We start from the raw sequence: 18,657 nt of genomic DNA, 5'->3' as shown, positions 1-18,657 counted from the left end.
GAAGAGTCCTTTTTGGTGTATGCTGATCTACACCTTTTGATTGATTCTTTAATTTTTTCTTGGCAGGTGAATTTGACGAATCACCCTGATTTTTTTTTGTTAAAAGCTGGTGTTTAGGTGGAGGATCCTGAAAATCATCATCAAAATCAACATAATCTTCTTTATGACTTCCATCTCTATGGAAAACCTTCTTTGGTATCTGAAAGGTTGAAATTTCCTTTTGTGTCGGCTCAATGTTCTTGAAAACAACCTACAACATATATGATAACCAGTTAACCTTGACAGTAATGCAAATCATTCACCCACTATTTTTTGTAAATTAATACATATGAATACAGTAAATATATTTACAACATAATCAGAACATCACATAAAACAGTATATTTTCAAAAAACTAACCTTATCATTTGAATCATTAAACAAACTTTACATTAATGATTCATATCGTGGGAGAATAGCATTTGTCTTCCAATTTAGAAGACGTGAAATTTGAGAATCCACCTTGGAAGCAACAGTACGAGGGACAGCAGAACAACACTCGTACAACCAAATCTGAATTGCAAGTGGCATTCCATGAAGCATGTAAATCTTTCCTGTGGGTTTCAACTTTTTATTCAAACTTTTTGCTAATTCTTCATATGCAACCAATCCCCAAGGATAGTCCCTGTAACGATCATTCTCGACCAAATCAAAATGGAGGCGTGGGATAATAACAATATCAACAGATGAAAGAAAAAATTCATGAATAAAATATAAATTAGCAAACTTGATCGCATCTTCGTCATTCTCGTTCCTCCATATTTTATCAGTAACAACAACAAATAATTCCTTCTTCTGAATAAATCTGGAAGTAGGAAATAATTCCTTCTTCTGAATAAATCAGAATCCATCAAAATACTGATCAATAAATTTGTTTGAAATGTCTTCATCAAACCCAAAATCATCCCTGTTTGAATGACAATTCAAACCAGTTACTATAGCAAATTCTCTAAGACTAAAATGCAGAGTTGTGCCCTTCGCACGAATTACTATGTCACTTGTTGAACTTTCAATAGTCTCTAGTGACATAATGCATCTCCCTAATTGCGTTTGCACAGTACAATTCATTTTCTTCATGAAAACACCAAAAATACTATCAGTACAAAACTTCTTGAATTGATTCTTCGTTAGCATTGCCTTAATACGATCTTCAATGTCATTGACCGTATGACAACCGATATATGGTGCAAATTTAGGCAATACTCTTGCCATATATATTTTATCGTGTAAAACCTATAAAAAAATAAAAATAAAATTATATGTCTAAAAAGGCCAAATATGTATTTATACAAATACATCTTCAAAGTTGGATTACAACATAAAAATAAAAAATTAGCATATGAATTATATGAATACATCATTGCTAGAAATATAAGACTTATCTAATGAAAAATACATATACAAATACAAATTATCTAATGAAAACATATACAAATACAAATCTTAACATTATCAAATATAATATGTTACACGAGACTTAAATACAAAAATACAGATTATCTAATCAAAACATACACAAAAACAAATCTTAACATTATTAAATACAATATGTTAAAAAATACTTAAATACAAAAATACAAATTATCTAATGAAAACATATATAAATACAAATATTAACATTATCAAATACAATATGTTACATAAGAGTTAAATACAAAAATACATATATTAAATATCTAATACATAATAAATACAACTCTAAAACTTATAAGTAACAAATCCCATAAATTTTCAGAATTACATATCTATAACGTAACATATATACACTACAAATTTCATAACTTGATTGTAAGCTAAAATAAGCACACAACTTCTTAATTGCATATATGAAATACATATATTAGCATATTGTACATAATCTATAAAATATTGCAAATGCAACAATACCTCCTCAACTTTCTCTTCTTCAAATGACGAGTCATAACCAGATGAAACCGGGCTTGAATGAGATTTTTCATCTGGCTTTCTCTTTTTCCCTGTTTTTTGATTTTTTTTAGATTTGGGGGACAAAGATTCAATCACTGCTTTCCGTTTCATTATTTCAGTAGACTTTTGAGGATCGTTTCGCTTTTTCGATCTCAACTCTTGTAAGTTAAGACTTCCCTTTGGCTGATTATTACAAGAAACCAAGTTAATGTTTTCATCTTGGGTTAAACCTAGGCTAAAAGATGGTATTTCAACAAAATTCATAGAACAATTTGCATGATTTGACATTATAGCGGTAAACAAGAAAAAAATCAACACACGAAATTAAACCTACAAAAAACCCCAAATTAAACACAAACAATTTTATGTTTCAGTTTATGACGAACAAGAAAAAAGAAGAAGTCATAAGAAAAAATTAACATGCATTAACATCAAAATCACTTACCATAAAAGGTGGAAACAAGGTTTATCAAGATTTGGGGAGAAATTTTTGAATTTTGAAAAAAAAAATAGCTGAAGGAGATATTGGAGGGAATTGAATCTTTGTTTTTGCGTGAAAAGAGGTACACAGAAGGTAAAGAGGCGTGAAAAGCGTATGGTGAGAAAAAAGAGTGGATGTCACGCGTTATTTAATTACAAAGGTAAAATAATGCTACATTTGCTAATAGTTGTAATTTTGGGAAACTATTGCTATTACTTGTAATTATTGTCTTAGAGTTGTTAGTTTATGTAATTTTTCCTATTTTTATCAGCCATTGTAAACTCTGTGGGTCAATTATTGAAATTTAGTATCCAATTTCACTATCATTCTAAGTTAGAACTTGGCCTCCTTGTAATACCACCTTCAAGAATGAAAACAATAGCTTCTCAACTTCAAATCACTCCTTAAAGGCTAGTACTCACATATTATTGACTGATGGTTCCCTACAAGCACAACAATTTGAATATAATTATTTGTTTGAGGGAGTATATACAGATGCCAAAAGTCCAATCTTAAATCAAGCAAGAAGTTTACTAAACAGATACAATATGTAAGTGAGGAAGAAGGATAAGAACGAAATTAGTAAGCTATTATAAGAGACGTTGTGACCAAGTAATTATTCCTTTAGGGTAAATTAACGACCTGAAAAAAAATTGATGAAATATATGAAATTTGTGATTTTGTGTGATTTGACTGTTTTATCCCTCCCCGTAGTTGCATTATGATATTTCTGGGGTGTGGGAGTGATTTACATAATTTTTGATGCATTTTGGTATCATTTATGCAATATTGTGGTTTTTGATGGCTTTAAGAGCCTTATTATGGATTCAAGTGGTTATATTTTGATCCGTGCAATGGATGGCCGAACGGACTGCACCAACAATTCTGAAATATTGATTTTAGGCTAGGTAGACCTTGAGTTTGGGTCCTGGTGCACCCGAGCTCATTTCGACCTATTGATCGGAAAGTTGAAAAATTGAAAAGTTGGGTATGGGACCCACATTTAGTCAAAACGACCTCGTATAGAAAATCCGACTTTGCCAGAAGATCCAAAATGTTGATTTTAGTGTGTTAGCATGTTTGGTATGATTTTACAACTTTTAAATCTCATTTTGACCCTCGATTTAGAAAATTGTGATTTTCGATTTTAGGGGTCAGTTTTGTGAAAACGACTTTTTCTAAAAAATCTGGTATCGCCATCGCGTCTGGAACGTCGAATTTAGTGTGGTTTCATAGTTCGTTTGCATAAAACAGACTCTGAATGAATTCCGAGCACCCCGTCGAAGTTCATTTCGACTTGGAAAAAAAAGACTGCACAACTATTGCAGAAAAATCTATAATATATAGCAGATTTTTCACTCTTTTTGGTCTATTTTGCTCATTTTTTATCTTGCCTCTTGAGAGTTAAACCCTAAATATTTTGGGAGCTTAAAAGTGAAGTTTGTGAGAGCTTGGGAAGCTAGATTAACACCTATTTCTTGATTATATTACGGATTTAAGGTAAGAATTCACCCCTTTTCTTATTAATTTCTTCATTAATTTTCAAAAACCCAAAATTCTTATGGCATGATTTTAAAACCAAATTTTACTCGTTTTCTCTTGAATAATACCTTATCTTATAATTACTAGTTTTTCATTAATGTAGCTTTCAAAACAACTCCGATTCAGGATTTTAACCCGAATTTCAAATATTTTACCCGGTAAAGCTCAAAAATAGTTTTTCTTCGATTTGAACCTCGTTTTTTACTCGATTTAACTTGGGTTTTCAGCTGTAGGTTCCTAAAAACATGGAGAACATGTTTTTGAAGTAAATTTTTGATTTTCTCTTTTTTTTTTGGAAACCCATTTTGGGGTTCTATTTTGACCTCAAACCAAAAGTAGTCAATATGGGTGTCGTTGATTTTTTTTTTATGCATAAATTTTATATTTAATATTTCTAGTAAAGTTTGGAATTTTTCTTAAAAGGTAAGGTTGCGGGTTCAGGTGTAGCGGCTCGATTTTGACTTTCGAGGTAGGTTATGGCTTTACTCTTCAGATTGGGCTGGGTAGTAAATGATGGTATAAAATGCATGTTAAGAATGAGAACTAATCATGAAAAATGGCTATCTATGTGTTGTGCCCGTGTGGGGGCCTATATGTGATGTAATTATCGAAATTGAAATATTATGTGATATGTTTGACCGTGTGGGGTCCTATGTGACATTGATAGCCTTGAATGCATGTGAGTAATTGTATTGTATTGTTTAATGTGGCACCATTGGTGTATTGTTATTATATTCATACTTTATTGGCATATGAGACATGTGAAAATTAATGGATGAAATGAAAATAACGAGTGAATATTGGCTTATGTGGTTGTGGAAATGTCTCATTGTGGTTGATTGTGGAAATACATCATGTGGTTGGTTGTGGAAATACTTATTGTGATTGATTGTCAGCATTACATCTTTATATCATATTCATTCATGAAACATTGGCACCACTGTGGCAACATATGAGAAACACTGGCAACTCCTTTTTAAAAATATTGTAACACCTTATAAAACTCTTTTCGAGGGATATGTCAGAAAAGAGATATGACATATGTGGATTGTATATGGGTTGATGAACCCCCCATGGGTCCTACGTAAGGAAGCTTTAGCTCCGTAGGTGTACACGGGGATTGTGCGACGATCCCGGAGGTTGTGCGACAACCTCGTGCATCATTATCATCATCATCACCATCATTATTATCATATATATTGCACTTACTTTATTGTGTTTATGTTGTGTTGTATTTCCTTATTGACTTATCATCTATGTATTTGTCTTACCTTCCTTTACTTGTATTTGATGATCTTGTATCTACATGTTCTCTCTTGTTCTATTTATATGTGACATAATGTATACTTGGGTTCTATATCTTGGTGTGTTTTTGTAATATATATGAGATATACTAGAACTGTTAGTGCAAGCGGTGTGGGCTACCGTTGTGGGATATTTTCTGATTGCAGGTGACGTGCCCTTAGTGTATATTTTGTATTCTTTATTTACCCCTTTGCTTGGTTATCCTATGATACCTACTGAGTACAAGTGGACCTTACTCATGCCTACTGCGCCCTTTCGATGCAGATCCTAGCTCGAGTGCGCCTCAACTTACTTGATTTGGGCGATTGTTGGAGCTTCCAAGGTAGCGGTTGGACATTCATGCGTTCGAAGTTCACCTCTATCTTTCTATACTAGTTATGTCTTTATTAGTATTTGGAGACAGTTATTATTCCTTTGTGGTTATTTTTCTGATGTATTTGACTCTTGGGTTGTATTAGTAGTTCTTACACTATTGACACCTAGTTTTGGGTATGATTGGCAGTTTGGATAAGTTTTTTCTGCATTGTTATGATTACTTATATGGTTCAGCTTCATTATTGAAGCCTTACCTTGGGGTATTTCTGTCCTTTTCTCTATTCATATCAGTTTGGATGATAGGCTTACTTGTCAAGGTACGCCGCGACAAGTGCCATCATGACCCTCATTTTTTGGGTCATGACAAATTGGTATCAGAGCAGCAAGGTTTCATTGGTCTTAACGGTGTAAGAACAGGATGTCTAATAGAGTCTCACGGATCGACACATAGACATCCGTATCTATCTTCTAGAGGCTATAGGACGTCTTTTGGAAACTTTCCTCATTTTATTCCTTATCGTGCTGATTCTTTCATACATTTTATTCTGAGTTATGTTTCACTCTTTCTACGTGAATGGAGTTACTTATACCTCTTATTAGTTGAGAGATGCAACGACAGATTATTGGATATCATTTGTTAGTTGTAGGCTTGTTAATACTCCTGAGTTGTCAAGGGATCAATTTGTTGATGCCTTTCTGGAGTGATTTATGCCTTTTAGTTTGAGAGATCGTATGTGGGCTGAGTTTGATAATTTAGAGCGGGGCTCCATGACAGTTTTTGAGTATAAGGCATGTTTCTATACTCTGTCCAGATATTTCTAAGATAACATTTCCACCGAGTATGAAAAGATTCAAAAGTTTATGAACGGTTGGGTTGTCTTTATTCAGTTGGCTATGTCTCAGATGGTTGTATTTGGGGCTTCTTTTCAGAGTATTGTGGATCATGCTAAGATGACAGAGGGTATTCTTGGTGCATCTCATGGAGGCGCTAAGAAGGCGCGATATTTTGGTATGTTCAGGAGTCAGACCTCTTGAGGTAGAGATTTTAGAGGTTCTCGTGGATACCATGGTAGGCCAGTACAGGTGATTTTATAGAGTTCAACTGGTGGATCTTCTATCTCTTGTTGAGACTAGTCGTAGAGGTTGCTATGTGTGTGTGAGATTGGCCATATGGCCAAGGACCATTCATGCCATGTGTTTAGAGCTACTCCTATTTCAGCTGTGAGAGGTTAGGGTTCTACCAAATACAATGAGTAGAGATGGTAGAGCCCGTGTTGGTGGTTGTGGGGCTACTCAGCCAGTTGGTAGTCGTGGATAGTGTTATGCTATATCAGTTAGATTTGAGGCGGAGGCTTCAGATATTGTGATCGCAGGTACCACCTCATTTGTTTCAGACCTGCATCTGTATTATTTAATCCTGAATTGACTTTTTCCTATGTGTTTGCGTATTTTGCTTGGGGTTTTGATTATGTTAGTGACCCTTCTGCCATGCTTATTTGTGTATCTACCCTGGTAGGTAATTCTTTAGTGGTGGATTGGGCGCACTGATCTTGTGTTGTGACTTTTGCTGGGCGTGAGACTTTGGTAGGATTGCTTGTGTTAGATATGATCGATTTTGATGTTATTTTTGGGTATGGATTGGTTGGCTCCTTATCTTGTTGTCTTAGATTGTTTTGTTAAAACTGTGAATTTAGCTTTAGTTGGTGTGACAAGGATAGCTTGGAAAGGGTACGCTTAATTTGGGTCCTAAAAGGATTATATCTTATGTTCAGGCTCCTAAATTAGTTGAGAAGGGATGCTTATCTTAGTTGGCTTATATTCGTGAAACAAGTGTTGTTTTGCCTCCTTCCTTAGATTTTGTTCATGTTATCCGTGAGTTTATGGAGGTGTTCCCTACGGACTTGCCTAGTATGCCTTCGGATTGAGATATTGATTTTATTATTGATGTTGAGTCGGGCACCAAGCCCAGTTCTATTCCTCCTTATAGGATGGCCCCAGCACAGTTGAAAAAACTAAAGGATCAGTTGTAGGAGTTGTTGGATAAGGGATTTATTTGACCTAGTGTTTCACCTTGGGGTGCCTCTGTCTTGTTTGTAAAGAAAGAGAATGTGTCTATACGGATATGTATTGATTATCGACAGTTGAATAACGTGACGGTTAAGAATAAGTATCCTCTTTCTCGCATTGATGATTTATTTGATCAGCTTCAGGGTGCTACTGTGTTTTCGAAGATTGAATTGCGGTTCGGTTATCACTAGTTGAGGATTCGGGCTTTGGATATTCCAAAAATAGTTTTTTAGGCTAGATATGGTCATTAAGAGTTCTTGGTCATGTCTTTTGGGTTAATCAATTCCCCTGCCGTGTTCGTGGAGTTGATGAACTAGATGTTTCAATTGTATCTCGATTCCTTGGTGATCGTATTTATAAATGATATCTTGGTTTATTCCAAGAGTGAGGCTGAGAAAGAGGAGAATTTGTGGATTGTGTTTTAGATATTGAGGGATGAGAAGTTGTATGCTAAGTTCTCTAAATGCGAGTTTTGGTTGGAGTCTATTTCTTTCTTCGATCATATGGTGACTAAGGAAGGTATTATGGTTGATCCAACTAGGTTGCAGCGATTCATGATTGAGCTAGACCTACTTCGCCCACCGAGATTCTGAGTTTAATTGGCTTAGCCGGGTATTATGAGTGTTTTGTTGAGGGTTTCTGTTCCATTGCAGCTCCATTGACCAAGTTGACCCAAAAGAAGATTTCTTTTCATTAGTCTGAGGTTTGTGAGGCGGTCTTTACGAAGTTGAAGGATTTATAGACTTCAGCTCCTATTTTGGCTTTGCCCAAAGAGGGCATGGGCTTTATTGTCTTTTGTGATGCTTCAGGTGTTGGGTTAGGTGTTGTGTTGATGCAGAAGGTCAAGGTAATTACGTATGCATTTCGCCAAGATTGAAGCCTCCTGAGAGGATTTATCCTACCCATGATTTGGAGTTGTACACAGTTGTGTTTGCCTTGAAGTTTTGGAGATACTACTTGTATGGATTCCATTGTGAGATCTCAGATCATTGTAACCTAGGTACTTCTTTATTAGCGAGATCTTCTTAGGAGGCAGCGCTGTTGGCTTGAGTTGCTTAAGGATTATGACTTGACTATTCTGTACCATCAGGGCAAGGCTAATGTGGTTGTGGATGCCTTGAGCTAGAAGTCGGCTAGCATGGGTAGCTTGGCGCATCTTTTGACCCAAGAGAGGCCTTTGGCCTTAGAGGTTCAGTCTTTAGCTAACCAGATTGTTAGACTTGATATTTCAACAACGGGGCATGTTTTGGTATTTATGGATGCTAGATCTTCTTTGATGGAGCAGATCCAAGCTCATCGGTTTGATGATTTTTGATTGAGGTCGATTTGAGACAAGGTATTAAGTGGAGAGCTGAAGGAAGCCTCGATTGATTTAGATAGAGTTTTGTGTAATAGAGGCCGAGTTTGTGTGTGGAAATTGGGTGACTGGATTAGGTTGACCTTGGAGGAGGCTCATTGTTTCAGATATTCTATCCATCTAGGTGTGACTAAGATGTATCATGATTTGAGGCAGAACTACTGGTGGGGTGGTATGAGGTGAGATATAGTGGATTTTGTGGCTCGTTGCCTATGTTGTCAGCAGCTGAAGGCCGAGCATTTGAGACCTGGTGGTTTGCTCCAGAGGTTACCTGTTCCTGAGTGGAAGTGGGAATGTATCACTATGGATTTTGTGGCTGATTTGCCTCGTAAATTTCATGGTTCTGACAGTGTTTGGGTCATCGTGGATTGATTGACCAAGTCATCTTATTTTATTCCGGTTTAGGTCTCATTCAGTGTTGAGAGGTTAGCCCCTATCGTTATTCGTGAGATTGTGCGTCTTCATGGTGTGCCGGTGTCAATTATTTTGGATTGAGGTTTTGTGTTCATATTTCACTTTTGAAAGACTTTTCAGGTGAGTTGGGTACTTGGGTCGATCTCAGTACAATGTTTCACCCCAGACTGATGACAGTCAGAGCGGACTATCTAGGTTTTAGAGGATATGCTCCGCGCGTGCGTGATGGATTTTGGTGGCCAGTGAGAGCAATATTTGGCTTTAGCAGAGTTTGCATATAGCAATAGTTACCATTCCAGTGTTGATATAGCTTCTTTTGAGGCATTGTGTAGTAGGTGTTGTCTCTCTCATGTAGGCTGGTTCGATGTTTTAGAGGTAAGACCTCGAGGTGCGTACTTTCTTCGTGAGTCTTTGGATAGAGTTTGAGTCTTTTATGATAGACTTAGAATGGAGTGCACTATCAGATCCGAAATATCGATTTTAGGCTAGGTAGACCTTGGGTTCGGTTCTTGGTGCACCCGAGCTTATTTCGACCTATTGATCGGCAAGGTGAAAAATTGGAAAGTTGGGTGTGAGACCCACATTTAGTCGAAATGACCTCGTATGAAAAATCCAACATCGCCATCAGATCTGAAATGTTGATTTTAGTGTGTTATCATGTTTGGTATGATTTTACGACTTTTAAATTTCATTTTGACCCTCGATTTGGAAAATTGTGATTTCGGGGGTCAATTTTGTGAAAACGACTTTTTCTGAAAAATCTGGTATCGGCATCACGTCCGAAACGTCGAATTTAGTGTGGTTGCATAGTTCGTTTGTATAAAATAGACTCCGAATGAATTCTGAGCACCCCGTCGAAGTCCATTTCGACTTAGAAAAAAAAGACTGCACAGCTATTGAAGAAAAATCTGCAATATATAGCAGATTTTTCACCCCTTTTGGCCTATTTTCCTCATTTTTCATCTTGCCTCTTGAGAGTTAAACCCTAAATATTTTGGGAGCTTAAAAGTGAAGTTTGTGGGAGCTTGGGAAGCTAGATTAACACCTATTTCTTGATTATATTACAGATTTAAGGTAAGAATTCACCCCTTTTCATATTAATTTCTTCATTAATTTTCAAAACCCAAAAATCTTATGACATGATTTTAAACCCATATTTCACTCATTTTCACTTGAATAATACTTTTATCTTATAATTACTAGTTTTTCCTTAATTTAACCTTCAAAACAACTCCGATTCTGAATTTTAACCCGGATTTCAAATATTTTACCCGGTAATGCTCAAAAATAGTTTTTCTTCGATTTGAACCTCATCTTTGACTCGATTTAACTTGGGTTTTCAGCTGTAGGTTCCTAAAAACGTGGCGAACATGTTTTTGAAGTAAAGTTTCGATTTTGCCCTTGTTATTCGAAAACTCATTTTGGGAGTCCATTTTGATCCCGAACCAAAAGTAGTCAATATGGGTATCGCTGATTTTGTTTTGATGCTTAGATTTCATATTTGATGATTCTAGTAGAGTTTGAAATTTTTTGTAAAAGGTAAGGTTGCGGGTTCAAGTGTAGCAGATCGTTTTCGACTTTCGAGGTAGGTTATGACTTAACTCTTCAGACTGGGCTAGGTAGTAAATGATGGTACAAAATACATGTTAAGGGTGGGACCTAATCATGAAAAATGGCTATCTACGTTTTGTGCCCGTGTGGGACCTATATGTGATGTAATTATCGTAATTGAAATATTATGTGATATGTTTGACCGTGTGGGGTACTATGTGACATTTATAGCCTTGAATACATGTGAGTAATTGTATTGTATTGTTTAATGTGGCACCATTGGTGTATTGTGATTATATTCATGCTTTATTGGCATATGAGACATGTGAAAATTCATGGATGAAATGAAAATAACGAGTGAATACTGACTCATGTGGTTGTGGAAATGTATCATTGTGGTTGGTTGTGGAAATATATCATGTGGTTGGTTGTGGAAGTACTTATTGTGATTGATTGTCAGCATTATATCTTCATATCATACTCATTCATGAAACATTGGTACCTCCGTGGCAACATCTAAGAAACACTGACAACACCTTTTTAAAAATATTGTAACACCTTATAAAACCCTTTCCGAGGGATATGCCAGAAGGGAGATATGAGATATGTGGATTGTATATGGGTTGACGAACCCCCCATGGGTCCTACGTAAGGAAGATTTAGCTCCATAGGTATATACGGGGATTGTGCGATGATCCCGGAGGTTGTGCGACAACCTCGCACATCATCATCATCATCATCATCATCATCATCATCATCACCATCATCATTATCATATACATTGCACTTACTTTATTGTGTTTATGTTGTGTTGTATTGCCTTATTGACTTATCATCTATGTATTTGTCTTACCTTCCTTTACTTATATTTGATGATCTTTTATCTACATGTTCTCTCTTGTTCTATTTATATATGACATAATGTATACTTAGGTTCTATATCTTGGTGTGTTTTTGTAATATATGTGAGATATACTAGAATTGTTAGTGCAAGCGGTGTGGGCTAGCATTGTGGGACATTTTCTGATTGCAGGTGACGTTCCCTTAGTGTATATTTTATATGCTTTATTTACCACTTTGCTTGGTTATCCTATGATACCTACTGAGTACAAGTGGACGCACTCATACCTACTGCGCCCTTTCGGTGCAGGTCCTAGCTCGAGTGCGCCTCAGCTTACTTGATTCGGGGGATTGTTGGAGCTTCTAAGGTAGCGGTTGGACATTCATGCGTCCGAAGTTCACCTCTATCTTTCTATAGTAGTTATGTCTTTCTTAGTATTCAGAGATAATTATTATTCCTTTGTGGTTATTTTTCTGATGTATTTGACTTTTAGATTGTATTAGTAGTTCTTACACTATTGGCACCTGGTTTTGGGCATGATTGACAGTTTGGATAAGTTCTTTCCGCATTGTTATGATTACTTATATGGTTCGGCTTCATTCTAGAAGCCTTACCTTGGGTTATTTCTGTCTTTTTCTCTATTTGTATTAGTTTGGGTGATAGGTTTACTTGTCAAGGTACGTCGCGACAAGTGCTATCATGACCCTCATTTTTTTGGGTCGTGACAGTAAAAATACAAACACATCCTTTTGTGAGACAAATACAAATATAATATAATCATTTATATAAAGAAATAATATAAAGAAACGATATTTTAAGAATAGAACAAAGACTAATAAATCAAATGGAAATAATAGAAACTACAGAATTACTAGAAGCAATCATTATTTCAGACTTTTTAAATTTAGTAAATTGCATAAATCATATATGTTTGCTAAAGTGTAGATTGGAAAGTATTAGATATTGTGTAGACTATAGAAATTTTAGAATACAAACAACTAGAAAACAGTGTAGTAACAATACATCCTCGTTAGGATAAAGAATAGTAGTGTAAAAATAGATAATTTAAAGAAGCTAGAATATTTCGATCTAACAATCCCAGCTAAAAAGAAATACAGATATTTTTAAGACAATTCTCTTATTAGATGTAATTTTAACAATGGAGAACATACATTACATGGAGAAAGTCCACAATTAAATACCATTACATTTTACAATAAACCTAGGAGAAAAAACTCAACAAGAAAATACAAAAACATTAAAAACTCTAGAGATATTAGAAGACCTGCAAAACAAATAAAAGAAATTGTTAGATAAAATAGAATTAAATTTTGATTTCTTAAAGATCAACAAGAAGAATTAGACAAAAAGTTTAAAATTTTAATTAATAAATTCAAAGGTAATTTGGAAAATCTTGAAATAAGGCTAGTATTACAAGAGGTACAAAAAGAAATTAATAAAATAAAAAATATAATACTCTTATGAATGATATACTTCAAGATGAACTTTATCTAGCAATATTTCAAAAGGCAAGGCAGAAGCCTCATCATCCCAAGACTATCTAAAGACACTAATGAGCAACACTCATTTCAAACCACTTACGATGCTAGAGCAGCCAAAATTAGATTGAATAATTTTTGGACCCCACAACTTGGTATGTTACGAACCATCCAACTTAAATTTTAGATGAAGGCCATAAGTACAGGTGGATAAGACACAGATATGTCTACCATAAAATTTATGGATAACATATAATAGAAGAGATAATAGTTATTTTGTTTCAGTCCTAAATGCATTAAGTTATTATTTTACTGAGAGAAATACTACTAATAGGTTTAAATTCTATGTTGTTCTGAGAGGATAGCAACAAGGCATGTTCCATACTTGGATAGAGGTAATGGACGCCTTAAAAGATTATAAAACACCTCTTTATAAATGTTTTTATGACCTCTCAGAGACTTTAGACTATGCCCGGAGAAATCTGGGCCCAAATTATTTTATTACTCCAGCTTTAAGACCAGAAACACAAAAAATTCCTCAATATAATACTAACAAAGAAACAGATAAAATTATATTTTGTGATCATTGTTCCTCTATGACCGATGTTTTTAAAAGACTGAATCAAGCCAATGGAGTTTTAAGACAAGATAATAAAAACCTTGTAAACAAAAGGACAGATGTTAGAATATATAATTATTTTGCAAGACTGTCTAAAAATTCTTCATTTTGAACTTTTACAGCAGACTCAGCCAATTTATGAGACCCAGCCAAAGAGTTCTCCATCTTCTTTAAAAATGGAAAAACCCACTGTATCGGGTAATGATACAGCTAGTCCAGCTCAAACGGTAGCTGATAAAGACTTCTCAAATCCGTTAATGGGTGTGCGTTCCCCAATGAATGTAGAAAGACCTACTGTATCGGGTAATGATACAGCTAGTCCGGCTCAAACGGTAGCTGGTAAAGACTTATCAAATTCGTTGACGGTTGACACTTTGCCAAAAAGTGTAGAGAGAATACTCCCAGCTAGTTTTAAAATCACAGGTACTCAGACAACAGATGAAAAAAGTTCTTAGAATAAGAAGGGATTTTCATTAAGAGAAAAGAAAAATGAAAAAAAAATATATAGAAAAAATAGTAGTAGACTCAATTAAAAAGTTGTTAGCAGAACAATTGCCTAAGGAGATAGCAATGAATCCAGAACTACCAGAGCAAAGACCCAGAATTTCTTTAATTCCAAAAGAAGAGCCAAGATACCTAGAATTGGAACAAGACTGGGATTATCAGACAAAGATAGTGATGAGTATGAATGAGAATACAACTCAGCCATGGATCAATTTTCCCAAGACCTAAACGCAGACAATGATTCAGGAATGGAGTTTGACTCAGAAGCTTTACACAATTTGGATACGTAAGAAATGACGATATCTACAAAAGATAAAATAACAGACGTATGCAATATTAGATAAATAAATAGATGGAGAAGAATTAAAGAAAGATATTAGTCGTCGGGCCCACCCAAGTTGATAAAGTCTTGCTAAAGTCTTTAGAAAGGATTTGAAATCCACAAAAAAGTTAAGCTTTGAAGTCCACAAATGCCTATAAATACCCCCCTTTATGGAAGACTAAAACATGTACCAAAGAGAGAAAAAAGCAAGAAAAAATAAAGAGTGAGAAAGTTCCTTAGTTTTCTTAAGTTCTTTAAGTTTATTAGTTTCTAAAGTTTGTAAGTTACTTAAAAAAAAGAGTGAGTGAAAAGTTTTCTTAGTTTCTACATTTCTGGTAGATGTCAACTTTCAGGGGACTCCCGAAAGGGAAACCTCACTTCTTCCTTAAGACATGTAAGTAGTAGTTACATAGATCTTTGTATTTTTCTCCCAAGTTTGTAAATTATGTTTGAATTAATCAAGTTTATATTTTCTTTCACATGTGTTTTATCAAGATCTGGATTGCCGACGATTTTTCGCCAGTTTTTTTGATCTTGTAAGTTTGTAAATTACTTATACAAATACCCTCAGTATATGGTTATTCTCTCAGTATTTTAGCAATAAAGATGGATTAATCTATAAAGTCCTAGGGACTTGAAAAGTCCGAAGAAGATTAAAAAGGACTGTTGTTATTCTTCTGGGGTGTGATTAAAGAAGATATTGCTAAAATACCTAAAATTGAAGAGAAAGAGATGAACAGGGTATAAAAAAAATCAAAAAACTAAAAAATGCAAAAAATAATTTATTTTGGGAGAAAATATACTTAGATCTTTATGACTTGGACACTTACACTGGACTAAGGATAACGAAGGAGGGAGTACTGAGTAGGACTTTACACCATATTAAAACACAACTGCGCTAACTCTGCTTTAATAACATAAAATTACTTAGCCGCTTTAATAACTTTCTTTAATAATTTACTTTCTATATTTATCTGTCTATAAAATTATACTAACTATATCCACTTGTCGATATATTATATTATAATACATATACTAAAGAATAAATATATACATATATTTACTAACATATATATATATATATACTTATACTTAATATACATATATTCACTACTTATATATATACTTACTAACATATATATATATATATATATATATATATATACTTAGACTTATATTGCTTATATATATAAATACTAGTTCATATTTTTTATTAGCTTTGTTTATATATTATATCTATCCGTCCTGTCAATTATTATTGTTAATATCTATTATCTGTTTATTATATTCTCAATTACTACTATATTATTATTACTATACCTACATATATATATATATATATATATATATATATATATATATATATTATTATTATTATTATCTATTTGTCTATATATCTGTCTATATTTTAACCACTTGTCTATTTTATTGGTATTAGAGCTATAAGATTCTGGGAGACCTTATTATATATGTTTTCAAGAACTAAGAAAAGAAGGCCTAGACCCTACGAACGTGCTGCCTTTTGTAATATTGCTAGATAAAGTTCATCTTGAAGTATATCATTCATGAGAGTATTATATTTTTTATTTTATTAATTTTTTTTTGTACCTCTTGTAATACTAGCCTTATTTCAAGATTTTCCAAATTACCTTTGTCTTTATTAATAAAAATTTTGAATTTTTTGTCTAATTCTGCTTGTTGGTTCTTTAAGAAATTAAAATTTAATTCTATTTTATCTAACAATTTCTTTTATTTTTTTTGCAGGTCTTCTAATATCTCTAGAGTTTTTGATATTTTTGTATTTTCTTGTTGAGTCTTTTCTCCTAGGTTTATTATAAAATCTGTAATGGTATTTAATTGTGGATTTTCTCCATGTAATGTATGTTCTTCGTTGTTAAAATTACATCTAGAATTATCTTTAAAATATCTGTATTTCGTTTCAGCTGGGATTGTTAGATCTAAATATTCTAGCTTCTTTAAATTATTTATTTTTACACTACTATTCTTTATCCTAACGAGGGTGTATTGTTACTACACTGTTTTCTAGCTGTTTGTATTCTAAAATTTCTATAGTCTATACAATATCTAATACTTTCCAATCTACTCTTTAACAAACTTATATGATTTATGCAATTTACTAAATTTATAAAGTTTGAAATAATGATTGCTTCTGGTAATTCTGTAGTTTCTATTATTTCTATTTGATTTATTAGTCTTTGTTCTATTCTTAAAATATCGTTTCTTTGTCTTATTTCTTTATATAAATGATTATATTCTCTTTGTATTAGTCTCGCAAAAGGATGTGTTTTCATGTATTTTTACCCTAAAGGAATAATTACTTGGTCACAACATCTCTTATAATAGCTTATTCTTTTATTATGATTAGATATGTCAATACTAATTCCCTGTATTTCCTAACTTATTTCACTTACATATTCTTTGAATAATTCTGATTGTGATGTGTCTATTCATTTTAATAAATCTAAATAAATACTTAAAAATATTTCTAGTTCTTCTTTCTCTGCCTTTCTTCATTTAAAAACCAATATCTTAGTCATCTATCATTAGCAAAAGGCTGTCTTTTCATTTATTATTATTATTATTTCTAGTCTTAAGATGTTTTATTAAATGATATTCTAATTCGGATATTATAGTAATTAGTTTATCTAAGGTTATAGGATCTTCTTTTGTAGTACTAAGTCTTTTATATTCTATGTATAAACTATATAAATTATTTTTGATTTCTTTTAATGCTTTTGTATTTTTAGGTGGTGTATTCATTAAGCCAAATAAATCTTTTCCTCTTATTATTTCACTATGGTTTCTTACTATGAAATCTGTTGACCTATGTCTTGATGTAGATCTTTTAATTATTTCTAATTCTAATAGCTCTTTTATTTGTATTTCAAAGTCGTTAAAGTCTTCATTTGTAGCCTCTATAGATGCTGTTTTTATAGTATATTCTGGATTAATTATTTCTAATTTGCAGGTAATTTGATTGGAGTCCCAGTGTTGCAAGGGTTTTTCTCCGATTATCTCTAGCTTATCTAAGATTTGTATTATTTTTTCTAAGTCTTTTTGATCTTTTATTACTCCTATCTGTTGTATACCCTTCTTAAAATTGTATAATTTTGTATCCATTTATATTAATATATAGTCTTATTCTATTTCTTCTACTATTAATAAATCTTGTAATTCTTCATACATTATTGCCTTTTTATTATAATTACATGTACAATTTTCTCCTTTATCACATTCTAGTGACATTTCGGGTTTTATTTGATCATTTGAGCTTTCGATTCTTTCTTCTGTCTTATGTTTAAGGAAACAATATTTAGTTAGCAGGGGTTGTGTCTGTACTAGTGAGTGAGTGATATTACAAGCGAATATTACCAAATTTTTCGTAACAAGACATCCACCATTATTTTGCATCATAAAATCAAATCCTAAGACAAAGTCTGCTTTTATGTTTAAGGCATTGATGATTTAACAGAGGCTTTAGATTATGCCAGACCCTATGGCATGGAATAATGTAATAGACATATGGAAAAATGTATAGTAAAGTCTCCTAGAATCTTTGGGCTTTGATACCAATAATAATAAAAGTCCATGTAAATCCCATGTTATTTCACTTAAATATTCTTTGAAAAATTCTGATTGTGATGTTTCTAGAGTTGCTAATAAGTCTAGATAGTTACTCAAAACTATTTCTTCTGCTACTTTGTCTGCCTTCTTTTTTATTTATTTGTTTAAAAGCCAATATCTGAAATGTATATCGTTAGCAAAATAATGTCTTTTCATTTATTATTATTTCTAGACCTAAGATGCTTTATCAATTCGTACTCTAAACCGAATATTATGGTTATTAGATTATC

Source organism: Capsicum annuum, chromosome 2, assembly GCF_002878395.1.
Source record: "Capsicum annuum cultivar UCD-10X-F1 chromosome 2, UCD10Xv1.1, whole genome shotgun sequence".
Taxonomy (NCBI): Eukaryota; Viridiplantae; Streptophyta; class Magnoliopsida; order Solanales; family Solanaceae; genus Capsicum; species Capsicum annuum.
Note: the sequence above shows the minus strand (reverse complement) of the source record.